Source organism: Eriocheir sinensis, chromosome 4, assembly GCF_024679095.1.
Source record: "Eriocheir sinensis breed Jianghai 21 chromosome 4, ASM2467909v1, whole genome shotgun sequence".
Lineage (NCBI taxonomy): Eukaryota > Metazoa > Arthropoda > Malacostraca > Decapoda > Varunidae > Eriocheir > Eriocheir sinensis.
In genome coordinates, this window is record NC_066512.1 from 14,326,706 (window position 1) to 14,339,820 (window position 13,115).

At 44.0% G+C, this 13,115-nt stretch overlaps 1 protein-coding gene across 1 annotated transcript in view; it reads left to right on the top strand.

Annotated features, from left to right (window-relative positions):
• The window catches only part of LOC126982241 (synaptogenesis protein syg-2-like), a 291,624-nt gene that overhangs the window by 34,933 nt on the left and 243,576 nt on the right, over positions 1–13,115 (top strand). The window contains exon 2 of the mRNA XM_050834188.1: positions 1,037–1,114. The gene's annotated coding sequence lies outside the window, so the exon portion shown is untranslated. The remainder of the gene's footprint in view (positions 1–1,036; positions 1,115–13,115) is intronic.

Here is a 13,115-nt window from a genome sequence, read left to right on the forward strand (position 1 = left end):
CTCACTCCAGGTTGGTGAAAGTTAATGGCTCGGTGTGGCGGTAACTTTATTTATTTATTTAATTTTTTTATATTATCTATTTAGTGGGTGAAGGTTGAAGTAGGGAAGAGGGAGAGGGGAAGAGGAGAAGGAGGTGGAGATGACGGTGGTGGTGATGGCGGTAAAGACTGTGGTGGATGAAGATAAAGACGAAACATATATTGACTGAACTTTTATTTCATTTCTCCTTTTTTTCATTTTTTCTTTCTTGGTATTAGGTAGAGTCTTTAAGGGAGGGGAGAGGACATCCGTGGTGAAGGGACGAAGGGTGCCGGACGTGTTTTCTGAATTTTTCAGACACCTGTCAGCCGTCCGGTGATTTTTGTTGGTCATTTTTTCCGTTTTCTTTTTTGGTTGCGTTGGCGTGCGAGGAGAAGGAAGAGGAGGAGGTGGAGATGGCGGATATCACACATACGCATGCGATTGCGCACACACACACACACACACACACACACACACACACACACACACACCGATAAGGAAACATGTATATGTAATATGCTTGCACTTCAGGAGACTTTTTTCTCATAATTTCCTGTCGACGTTTTTCTGTGCTCGTGTCATCAGCGAAACATTGTACTTGTGTTTACATTTTTCAATATTCGTATTTTGCTTCTTTTGTGTTGCTGTTAATTTTTTTTACTAGTGTGTATATGGTGAATAATTGTTATTGCAAATGTTTATCTATAGGAATATCATTAGAGCTTTACTTGTCTAATCAGGAAATTCTGCTAACTTCAGTTTTAGTTAATTGATTGCTCAAAATCTTAAATAACAGAATAAGGAACGAGCAAACTTCCACGAGATCGCGAAAACTACGTCAACATGGTTAATTTTAAAGCAAATGCTGAAAAACAAATTCGAAGAAAACTTTTGTAGCTACTGAGATAAGAACGTTAAAGTTGTGAATTTCAATGTAGTCAATAAATACACTCAATCTTTAATTTTATCATTGCGATAGAAAATAGTTCTATAATTATACTTTGTCTGTCTTCAGATCTGTGGCTGCAAGACATCAGGCAAAGAGTACCAAAACAATCCAGTACGCGCGGCTGCACAGAACACCTTTGTTCAGGTAAGTGTCTCTTCTTGCTAGTTTCCACTATGTTGCTGCACCCTGTAACCCGCAGATGCTTCGGAATAATACAGGTGAGAGTGCGTCGCTGAGGGCCACACCTGTCGTGTTGAGATCTATCCAGACAGGCATATTTCAATACCTCGTCTTTTTGCACCATTTTGTCTTCCTGAAATACAATCATCACACCCACCAAACCCACCTTCATCACAAGCACCACCACCACCACCACCATTACTACCACCACTACCGCCACTACCACCACCAACCAACATCAAAAACAATATCACCACCAACAACTAAAATAAAATCATCAGACCTCATCACCACCGCCACTACTATTACCAGCTTCACCAGCATCACAACCCTCACTATCAACAACAAAATCATCACCATCACCACTAGATCCAACACCGCTCTCACGAAACCTCGCCACCACCACCCCCATCACTATAATAATTTCACCACCAACACCACTACCACCCCTCCCCTCGCCACAACCTCCACCAGCGCCATACCATCACCATTACTTGGAGGGCGCCACACCCTTCGTTGCCCCCTCATCACCAAGCACAGCCACACCCGCCCCACACTTTCCTCCCTTCGCCACACCTCTCCTCCTTTCCTCTCCTTCCCTGCCGTGTTGCCCTTCACCCTCACGGCACCTTTTGCACGGCGCTGCTTTTCGTTTATCCCGTGATGGCTGGGAGAGAGAGAGTAAGGATGGGAAAGGAGGGTGAAGGTAAAGATTACGTTGCAGTTTTGGGCCGGAAACAGCAACTAACAAACCATTTTTACTGAGAAACGAGCTTTTGTAGCAGTGAAGACAGCCACAATCCAGGAGGGACGGAGAGTGGGTTTGCTGTGGAAAGGAAGAGTAAAAGCTTGGCTCTCGTCCCTCCTCCGGTGATGGACAAAGATGCGAGTAGATATTGAGGTACTGAGAGCAAGGTGAGGGCACTGGCGGATTACGGGCCATCCATCTAGATGCATTTACCACAGGAGCATCCAGTGAAGATACAGTAGACACTAAATCATATTACAGAATTAATGTTCACATTCCAGCGAGATGCAGTGCTCAGAGATTTTCGTGAAAGGTTCGGTAAGACACTGAACTGTCTGCTGGACTGAGCTCTCATTCCTAGTATTGTGAGTGACAAGTCATGGAGGATGTACAACCTGCATTTGTCAAATATGGCCACTGATGAAAGATAACCCAATAGAATCTTCTGTAAGAGACGAGTTCAAGATTTGGCAGAGGCATTGGTCATCGTGAGAAAAACCTACAACAGTAGTGGCAACAATCAATGAGTGTAAGGGTATGGAAGCTGTATTTCCCAATATGCTGACTCTACTAACTCTCTTAGCCACCCAACTTGTGAGGCAGAGAGGATGTTCAGCAAGGTTGACTGCGTGCTCTGCTATCAGGAGCACAATGTCCGAGAGATTGAGGCTGTTCTGCTCCAAACACATCGCAATCGTCTTCCTTCTACAGAAGCTGTAATAGATAGGTTTTCCATGTCTTAAGGAAATTATTCATGAGACCAATTCATTGCAGACTGCATGGTAACACTGGTTGCTTATGAGTTGAGTTACGAGATTCATTACATCTATTTGCTCAGAAGTCCAGAATAGCTTTAATTTAATCTCAGTTCGGTTGTATTGATTAGAGAAAGAAAACCAAGTTAGTTCTAGTCAGTCTACAATTTAACAAAACCCTATCCATTTTCAATGCAAATTTTACAAAAATACGAATACTACTATTATCCCTTCAAGCACTAAAATCTTCGTCATCTCTTTTCTGACCATTATTAGATCATTTTATTCAGATTTGAAAGAGTATATTAAAGCCAGATTGAAAGGTATATTTCTTTGATTAGAAGAATTTCCTTGGGCAACTGTACATGAATGATTTGTATATAAGCTGCCAACTGTAGGGATTTGGTGCCAGGTGCCTATTCTTAGTTACTACTACAGTATATTTTGATTTTACTGATTGATTGTACGTTTAACTATCATAATCATTCATCCTATAACATTTTCAAATGGATTCAGGTACTAGTAAAATCCATGGAATAATTACTCATTGAAAGTATGAAAACTTGCAAGTAAAATTATTTATGTTTTAAATTTTCATTAACTATTATTGATGTTTACTTCTATGAATATTTTTGATTAGCAAGTATTTTTTTTTTACCTATTTCAATCTTCTTGTGAAAAAAATATCAAATGAACTTTCTAAATAGCAAAACACTTATTGTTAAAACACAGGATTTTTTCTGAAAGGCCTTGCTCATGGTGCTTTAAATACTTCAAAATCTCAAAAACCAGCTGATTGGGCTCGCTTCGCTCGCCTATCTCTCTCACCAAAAATTCAAAGCGCCCCTATCCTCTTTGGCCCCCCCCAGGAAACCTCCCTAGATCCGCCTATGGGTGAGGGAGGGTCGGTAGGGTCACGTGAAGAGGGTGAGAAGGAAAAGTGAGAAACGTGGTTAGAGTGAGGGTATTTAAGGCAGTGTGAAGGGAGGGAGAGGACGAGGGGGATGGGGCGTGAAGGGAGAGGCGAATGAGTGGCAGGGTGAAGAGGGGGAGGGAGGATGTATGATGACTAGTATGTAGAGGGTGAGGCAAGGTGATGGCGAGAGTTTTGCCTTTTTGTAGGGTGAAAGGAGGTGATGAGGGTGAGGGAAAGGAGGTTGAGGGAATGTGACAAGAACGAAGAGATGGCGATAAGAAATCAGATAGCAGTGGGTGAGTGAACACGATGACGAAGATAAAGGGAGGTGAACGGGGAGATCAGAGAAGAGGAACGGGGAGAGAATGAGTGGGCCGGGCAACGGTGTCAGATTATCGTACTCAGAACATAGTATTTAATAGTTTCTGACGCATAACTATTGCCATGAAACATCATGAATAAACTATTTTAACGATAATTATAAGAGTATTTAATGGTTTCTGACGCATAACTATTGCCATGAAACATCATGAATAAACTATTTTAACGATAATTATAAGTGAATCTCGTTATTGGGGTCCAGGAGATAGTCTTTTGGGTCGGAAATCAGCAAATAAAAGAGCATGAGTACGACAATCTGGCAACGTTGGGGCGGGGTGACAAGGGGAAAGGAGAAGTGAAAAGGGTTAAATCAGAGGCTGATAAAGGTGATGGTCGTTGCCTGTCTGTCCTCTCTCTCCCCTTATCTGCCTTTCCTGAGTTACCACGTTGTCAATACCTGTGTCACCCTCATTAACGGCATTGCAGGTGAACACGGACGAGGGGGAGAAAATGTGTGTGGAATGAGGGCGGGAAAAACTAGTAAATATTTTCCTTTCGTTAGTGAGAGCATGGGAAGAGTTTTGCATCCTACTGGAGACGCGGTAATAGAGGCTTGTTATTGTCCCCCCTAATCCCCATCCTCCGTTTTTTTTCAAGACTACCTTTGGCATAATTTTCCTTCAATAATTTTCAATCTTACCCCACCCCTACCAACTCCTCAGTCGTTTTATTATATTATTATGAATGTGTTTGTGGCGGGGAGTTAAGGAGGAAGGGAGGGAGGAGTGGAAGAGGAGGAGTAGAGGAAAGGGTAAGGTTGGCATTTTCTCCCTCGCTGCCGCTGTGAGTGAACGCCTGAATATATTTATTTTCTTCCATTTCTTTCTCTTTTCCATATCTCGTTCCTGTTTTCCATCATCGACCTACGTACTCACACTTTCCATCCTCCCCATTCACTTCAGAATCGTCCTCTTACTCCTCCATGGATTCCGCATCGACACCAAAATCTTTTTCCTTGCATTTTCGGTTTTCGTTCCCAACAATATAATTTTTTTTCTATAGTTTTTTTTAGTCCGAGGAGGAGTAGGAGGAGGAGGAGGTGATAAGCGGCGAGAGCCTGGTGTGTGTCGTGTCGGTGCCTGGGAGGAGTGGCGGCGCCTGGCCTGCGCGAGGCGTGTTGCCGGGATTCTGCTAATCACATATGCAGCTTCTCCGCCTCTTCGCCTCCTGCCGCGAGCCGTCACAGCGGCGGACCAAAGCCCGCGGTGATACTTTGAACTGAGCATAACACTTCCCCGCGTTGCCGTGTGCCCGTCCAGCCCGGTGTGGTGTCGTCTGCCATCCCGTGTTGTGAGTCATCCCATCCTGAACTTTGCATCGCGTAACCCAATTTTTACTTTCACATGGTAACTAAGTGAAGCATCTAGGTGTAAAAAAGTGCCAAGGAGGACTAAAAAGCGATGCAAAGCGAAACAGGTCACAAGAAGAGAAGAAGAGTAATTGTTGATATCCTAGTTATATACATATTTACGTCATCATTTGCTTTTATAGTAATATAAATAAACTTGGGAGGGACAGATCCCGACAAGCAGTCGACAAAAGACACGGTACCGTTTCGAAATTCATGTATGTATTGAGGATGGGATGTCTCACGATACAAGATGGCTGACGGTTAAAAGAGTCTGCCCGGCACAAGGCGCCGCGGTGGCCTGCGGGATGTTCTTTGCTCCTCACCTTGACGGTGCTCGTCCAGCCCGGCACAAGGCGCCGCGGTGGCCTGCGGGATGTTCTTTGCTCCTCACCTTGACGGTGCTCGTCCAGCCCTGCACAATGCGCCGCGGTGGCCTGCGGGATGTTCTTTGCTCCTCACCTTGACGGTGCTCGTCCAGCCCTGCACAATGCGCCGCGATGGCCTGCGGGATGTTCTTTGCTCCTCACCTTGACGGTGCTCGTCCAGCCCTGCACAATGCGCCGCGATGGCCTGCGGGATGTTCTTTGCTCCTCACCTTGACGGTGCTCGTCCAGCCCGGCACAAGGCGCCGCGGTGGCCTGCGGGATGTTCTTTGCTCCTCACCTTGACGGTGCTCGTCCAGCCCTGCACAAGGCGCCGCGGTGGCCTGCGGGATGTTCTTTGCTCCTCACCTTGACGGTGCTCGTCCAGCCCGGCACAAGGCGCCGCGGTGGCCTGCGGGATGTTCTTTGCTCCTCACCTTGACGGTGTTCGTCCAGCCCGGCACAAGGCGCCGCGGTGGCCTGCGGGATGTTCTTTGCTCCTCACCTTGACGGTGCTCGTCCAGCCCGGCACAAGGCGCCGCGGTGGCCTGCGGGATGTTCTTTGCTCCTCTCCTTGACGGTGCTCGTCCAGCCCGGCACAAGGCGCCGCGGTGGCCTGCGGGATGTTCTTTGCTCCTCACCTTGACGGTGCTCGTCCAGCCCGGCACAATGCACCGCGGTGGCCTGCGGGATGTTCTTTGCTCCTCTCTTTGACGATGCTCGTCCAGCCCGGCACAAGGCGCCGCGGTGGCCTGCGGGATGTTCTTTGTTCCTCTCATTGACGATGCCCGTCCAGCTACCCCCTCCCCCCCCTCTCACACACACACACACACACACACACACACACACACACACACACACACACACACACACACACACACACGTAGTAGAAGCCAGCCGTCATGAGCCTCAGTTCCGCCTTGGCAGGGATCGAAGACCCGTCAACAAGGTGGAGAGCAAACAGTGAGGCGCCATTACAGCGGCTGTTATGTCGCTGTAATGATCAGGAAATGATCAGCGTGCGCTCATCGCGTTGTGGCTGCTCTCAGGGTCGCTGGTCGCTGCCCCGCCACCTGGTGATGCCACTCTCCCCTGACCAGCCGTGTGGTCGAGACTTTCACTGTGTTTTCAAGGGCCCGACTGCAACGATCATTTCATGTGAGTTGCGCAAGGCCGATGCACGAAGAGCGTATAACTGAGAACTGTAAAGCGTGTATTGACAAGGTGGTGCTTGTTAAGATTTTCATACTTCCTAAAATCCTTCAGTAGCCGGCACATTTTTTTTCCAGGAATGTGCATCGCTTCGTTAAAATCTCAACTTGAAACTTCATATCTCTTCTCTTACTAAATCAACTTCCTCGAGGATGGGCGTTCTGTATCGTCTCCGCCAGCTCTTTTCTCCCGCACAGGTGCTGTCCATATACAGGGACTTTTTCCGCCCTCGTATGGAGTATGCATCTCATGTGTGAGGAGGCTCCACACACACATCTCTCTTGGACAGAGTAGAGTCAAAGGTTCTTCGTCTCATCAACTCCCCTCCTTATACTGACAGTCTTCTACCTCTTAAACTCCGCCGCAATGTTGCATCTCTTACTATCTTCTATCGATATTTTCATGGTGACTGCTCTTCTGAACTTGCTAACTGCGTGCTTCCCCCCTTCCCGCGGCCCCGCTGCTCTCGACTTTCTACTCTAACTCATCCTTATACTATCCAAACCCCTTATGCAAGAGTTAGCCAGCATCATCACTCTTTCATCCCTTACACTGGTAAACTCTGAAGCAGCCATCTTCGTCCCTATTTCCTCCTGCCTATGACTTTACCTCGTTCAAGAAGAGCGTATCAAGACACCTCTCCGCCCAAAATTGACCTCTCTTTTGGCTACTCTTTACTTTGTCTTTTATAGGAGCAGTGCTTAATGGGCTTTTTTTCTACATTCTCTTTTTGTTGCCCTTGAGCTGCCTCCTTAGTTGTAAAAAAAATAAAAAAATAAAAAGAGCTGAATTCCAGTTCGTTATTGTATATGTCTGAGCAACCTTTAGACTTAAGTGAATTCACATTCGAGGTTAAATATAATTCAAGGAGGTTGATAACCTTGCTTCCCTGCTATGGATTCCGTTATTTCCGTCGCCTTGAAACTTTGTGGCGCGCAGCTGACTCTTTTTTTTTTATCTGGCGTATTGTTCCACTTTTAGCAGGAGAGGGGACGAGTGTTTTCCGTAACAAATCCCCCGACTGTTGCGCGTCGAAAGGCTCCCTGTTGATGGTAATATTTTGCAGAAAATAGCGAAGATTTATTGCAGACCACCACTTGCCCGTTTGTGGACGGCCGGCGGTCCCCTTGGAGGAGGAAATGTAGCTTCGTTTCCCTCTCTCCATTTTAAGGCGGTGCTCGCCGGGCCGGCTGAGTTCGGCGGTGGGTTGCTCCGCAATCTCTTGTATGAAACGCGAATATTCCGCCGAGCAAATTGTAGAGGGCCACGGTGTTTGTGTGGCACCGGCCACTGGTGCGGGTTAGCAAAGCGAGGGGAGGGATGGTAATCAGATGCAGATGATGCAGATAATGCGCTGAGGGAGGTTAATGAAGTAACAATAATGTGATAGTCGTGCTAAAAAACATGATTACTGTAATTTATTTATTCGTGGCGGTCAGTAAAATTATGATAGTGTTGGTGGTGGTAATAACTAAAACATGTGGAAACATAAATAATGCACTGGTTTAGATGAATTAATTATTGGTGGTGATAAAGCTTGGCGAGATTAATGAATTATTGGTTCAAACAAGGTCGTTTATTCAGTACAAACAGTTGAAAGAGAATGATAAAATAACCCAATGTAACTAAAATGTTCATATCACATCGACGCAGGTATTGTTTTTAATATTATTATTATTATTATTATTATTATTATTATTATTATTATTATTATTATTATTATTATTATTATTATTATTATTATTATTATTATTATTATTATTATTATTATTATTATTATTATTATTATTATTATTATTATTATTATTATTATTATTATTATTATTATTATTATTATTATTATTTTTATTTTTATTATTATTATTATTGTTGTTGTTGTTAATCATCACCGTTATCATCGGTACTCTAACACAACCACCACCACTCCCATTACCACCACCACTACCACCACTACCGCCACCACCACTACCACCACCACCACATTCACCAACACCCTACCACACCCATCTCTATACGACAGTAGTCACGTTCATCCTTGCAGGAAATGAAGGCAACAGATAAAACACACGCTGCGGGAAAATAACCGCTCGCTCCTGAATTCCTCGGCTCATTTCTCTTCGTGGTCCGGAAGACGATGTTCGTAAAAGCGCGTGCACTGATGAATGCAGTGTGCAATCTTCGCTTGGGGGCCGGTAAGCCCAATTGTGCGGTGTAGGGACCCGGGGTACTGTAATTACTTGTAAGCACACGGAATGGAAAAAAAAGTTATATATATGACAAGGAATTAGAGGAAGGAGGAAGGAAGAGGAGGAGGAGGTAAAGGTTTAACTTGCCAGTGAAAAGATGGGGTGAACCGTTAAACTGTCATACAGGGCTCGACCTGTATACAAATTTACTAGAAAGTAATTTACATCAACACGTTCAAGAACCGACTCGGGAAAATAATATACTTGACCTTATCTTTTCAACGACAGCTGATCTAGTTAACGAAGTAAATGTTGGTCCAATTTTTAGTTCTAGCGATCACCGAACAATCACATTCAGCATCAATATGAAAGAAAGTAAAGTAACTCCTAGTAAAGAAAAGGTGCCTGATTATCAGAGAGCGAATTTCGTAAGACTCCGATCAATTCTAAATGATTCTGATTGGACTAAAATCTCGGCGGAAACAGATATTAATAAATCTTGGGGGGCCTTCACCACAATATTGAACAATGCCATAAGCATATGCGTACCCTATCGTAACAGACGTTCAGCTTTTAAGAAGAAACCCAAATGGTGGTATAACGAGATTCAAAATAGCCTATCTCTTAAAAAACGCGTATATAGTAGATACATATCAACTCAGAGTAAGGCCGACAAACTTGAGTTGGACAGAATTCGCCGCGAAACCAAGAAATTAATAAAAAGAAGCAAGAAAAATCTTGAAGAATATATAGCGGAAACGAGTAAATCTAATCCTAAAGAGTTTTTTAGCTATGTAAATAATAAAAAGTCACTCACTTGTGGTATCAGACCGCTTGCTAATGGTAATGGTAACCACACGAACGATGAAAAGGAAATGGCTACAATCCTAAATAACTTTTTCGCATCCGTATTTACCGACGAAGATTGTTTAGCACCTCAACCGCCGGCGGTTAGATGGACCGAAAAGATGTTAAGTGGCGTGCTCATCGTAGAAAGAGACATTTTACGCACAATTGAAAAGATTAAAGTAAGCAAAGCTCCTGGTCCAGACAAAACTACCCCTAGGGTCTTAAAAGAAATCAAACATCAAATTTGTAAACCGCTCTCCATCATATTCAATAAATTTTTAACAGTTGGAAAAGTTCCGTCGGATTGGAAACTAGCAAATGTCACACCAATTTTCAAAAAGGGGGACAAGTCTCATCCAGGAAACTATCGACCAATTAGCCTGACATCGAATGTTTGTAAGTTAATGGAGACTATCATTCGCGACAATATGGTGAAACTCTTCGAAGAAAATAATATAATAAACAACTCGCAACATGGCTTCCGTAGCCATGTTGCGAAGAATGCGAGGCGATCTAATAAAAGTGTTTAAAATGTTTAAATGATTCAGTGATATTAATGCGGAAAACTACTTTACAATTGATCTATCAAATAGAACAAGAAGAAATCACAACTTGAAGATAAGTGGTAAAAGATTATCGTCGCACGAAGCTAAACACTTCTTCTGCAATCGAGTTGTTAATGTTTGGAACTCTCTACCCTGTGATGTCGTTGATAGTACAACAGTTACGACCTTCAGGAATAGATTAGACAAGTATTTTAAATCCAACCAGCAGCTAAGATATTACTCATTGTCGTAATAACGTCAAGTTCTTTCGAATACTGGTGTCCTTGTCCGCTTTTATCGCCCGGTTAGTGTTAGCAGTAATGGTAGTTCTTTCCTCTTTCCTACATAATTTCCATGCAGTTTTTCCATGCTGCATGGTTCTTTTTCGTTTCCTGCCAGCTTTGGCTAGAGGGATGGTGGGGGGTGGGGAGGAGCCTTCGCCTTTGCTGTCCTTCATCTTCCACCTTTGATTAGATAGTTAGTGTAGCTTGTCACAAACAGCCTCGTAAGGACCAGCAGGTCTGCTGTTGTTTGTTCTTCCATTGTGTTCCTTTGTGTTTAGAAAGAAAAGGGAATAGGTCTGACTAGGGTATAAAAGGAGTCATCCTGTTAATAAGAGAGAGAGAGAGAGAGAGAGAGAGAGAGAGAGAGAGAGAGAGAGAGAGAGAGAGAGAGAGAGAGAGAGAGAGAAAATTAGGAAAGGGAGAGGGGTGTAAGGGTAAAGGAAGGGGTGGTGGTAGCTAAACCGTTGCCGTTGAGTCGATAAAGAGAAGAAGGGAGAGGATGGAAGAGGGACACAGAAGTACAAGGGTTAAAGGATGGCCTTGGTAAGGGATTTGAGGCCATTAGATAGATAATTAGTAGATAGATTTTTAGCTCTAATATGATAGGTAGACAGATAGATAGATAAGTAAACAGACTTATAGTCATTAGAGCCTCGGGTTGGTAACATGTAGAAAGGTCAATAGATGTAACGTAAACAAACTGGTTCTTAGTAATCATTAGCTCAGGAAACGAATGGAACATTTTATATTCTTTCGGGTGTGTGCCTTGAGCTAAGAGTCTTTGTCTTCCAAACAAACTGGAAAACACATTCCAGGACGTCAATGTAAAATCATGAAGGAACATACTCTTATATTTTTTCTCCTGTGCCGCGATGGAGCAGCAAACACGATAGTCAGTGATGGATTAGTGCTTGGCTCCACCACTCACAAGCATGCACACACACACACACACACACACACACACACACACACACACACACACAACAACCCTGCACCCCCCTCCCCCCCACCAAAAAATAAAATAATAATAAAAAAAATGAGTGTTCGATCGTCAGCGTCACTGCCCTCCTTCCCGTGGTTGTCATTGTTCGTGTCATTTAATTAGTGCCGTCACCTGAGGCGCCTCCTCGCCTAATTAGCTCGATCCATCCGCGGGACTGATGATACAACCCAAGAAACACAAGTGGAGGGGGGAGGAGGAGGACGGAGGCGGGGCGAGGCGGGGATGCTCGAGATGGGGCGGGGTGAAGTGAAAGGCAGAACTGAAGGACAAGAACCAAGGCGAATAAGGAGGGAAAGGAAAGTCAGGCTAGTTTTAGATGAGGGAAATGAAAGTGATAAAAGTGTTAGAAATTAAAGTGATATGTCAAAAAAGTATATACAGGAGCAACAGCGGAGTGGGAAGAAGAGGAAAGGAAAGGATAAAGAAGAGAATTGACGATAAGAGAGAATAAACTAGATAAGAAGGGAAAATATAAAAAAAGTGAAGGGGAACAGAAAAAGGGGTGAGTGAGTTGCGTGGAGGAGTGAAAGTGGAGGCGGACGCATTCCCACGTAAATATCTAATTTGCATTTTTTTTTTGTCATCTTTTGCTAATGTCGTCCCTCACGATTCCAGTCGACTCATCCCGGCGGTGTGTCATTTGAGGTGACTCACAATTAGCTGCATTACCTGGCGGCTCTGTGTCATGATGACATCCGTCCACGGCCCCGGGCAAGTCAGGCCACATCGTGCGTTGTACAGACACCCGTGTGGACACACGAGCTGTGTGTGTGTGTGTGTGTGTGTGTGTGTGTGTGTGTGTGTGTATTCACACACAATTCCTCCCACACACAAATAGATTAATTGATACTAATTAGGTCCATATATTCCTTTTTCTTCTTCAATATTATAATGAGTCCAGTTGATTATAATTATTCCATTTCCTGAGCTTTGCTTTCCTTTCCTCACACCGAATGGCCGTCCAATGACACTAGATATCATCATCAGATTAATCATATGATTAAACTGTTGTACCCCCTTATGGTTTAATTTTGTAAGTGTGTGTGTGTGTGTGTGTGTGTGTGTGTGTGTGTGTGTGTGTGTGTGTGTGTGTGTGTGTGTGTGTGTGTGTGTGTGTGTGTGTGTGTGTGTGTGTGTGTGTGTGTATCTATATATGTATCTATATATATATATATCTATATATATATATATATATATATATATATATATATATATATATATATATGGAGGGGGGGGTGAGTGATTAGCTATTAGGCGCAGTGTCTTAGAGGACCCGGGTTCAAGTCCCGCGCATAGTACCAAGGTTGAGTTGTCGCTGAGTGGCCAAAGACAGCTCAAATGCTCTTCCGATAAACACTACTCAACCTGGACTC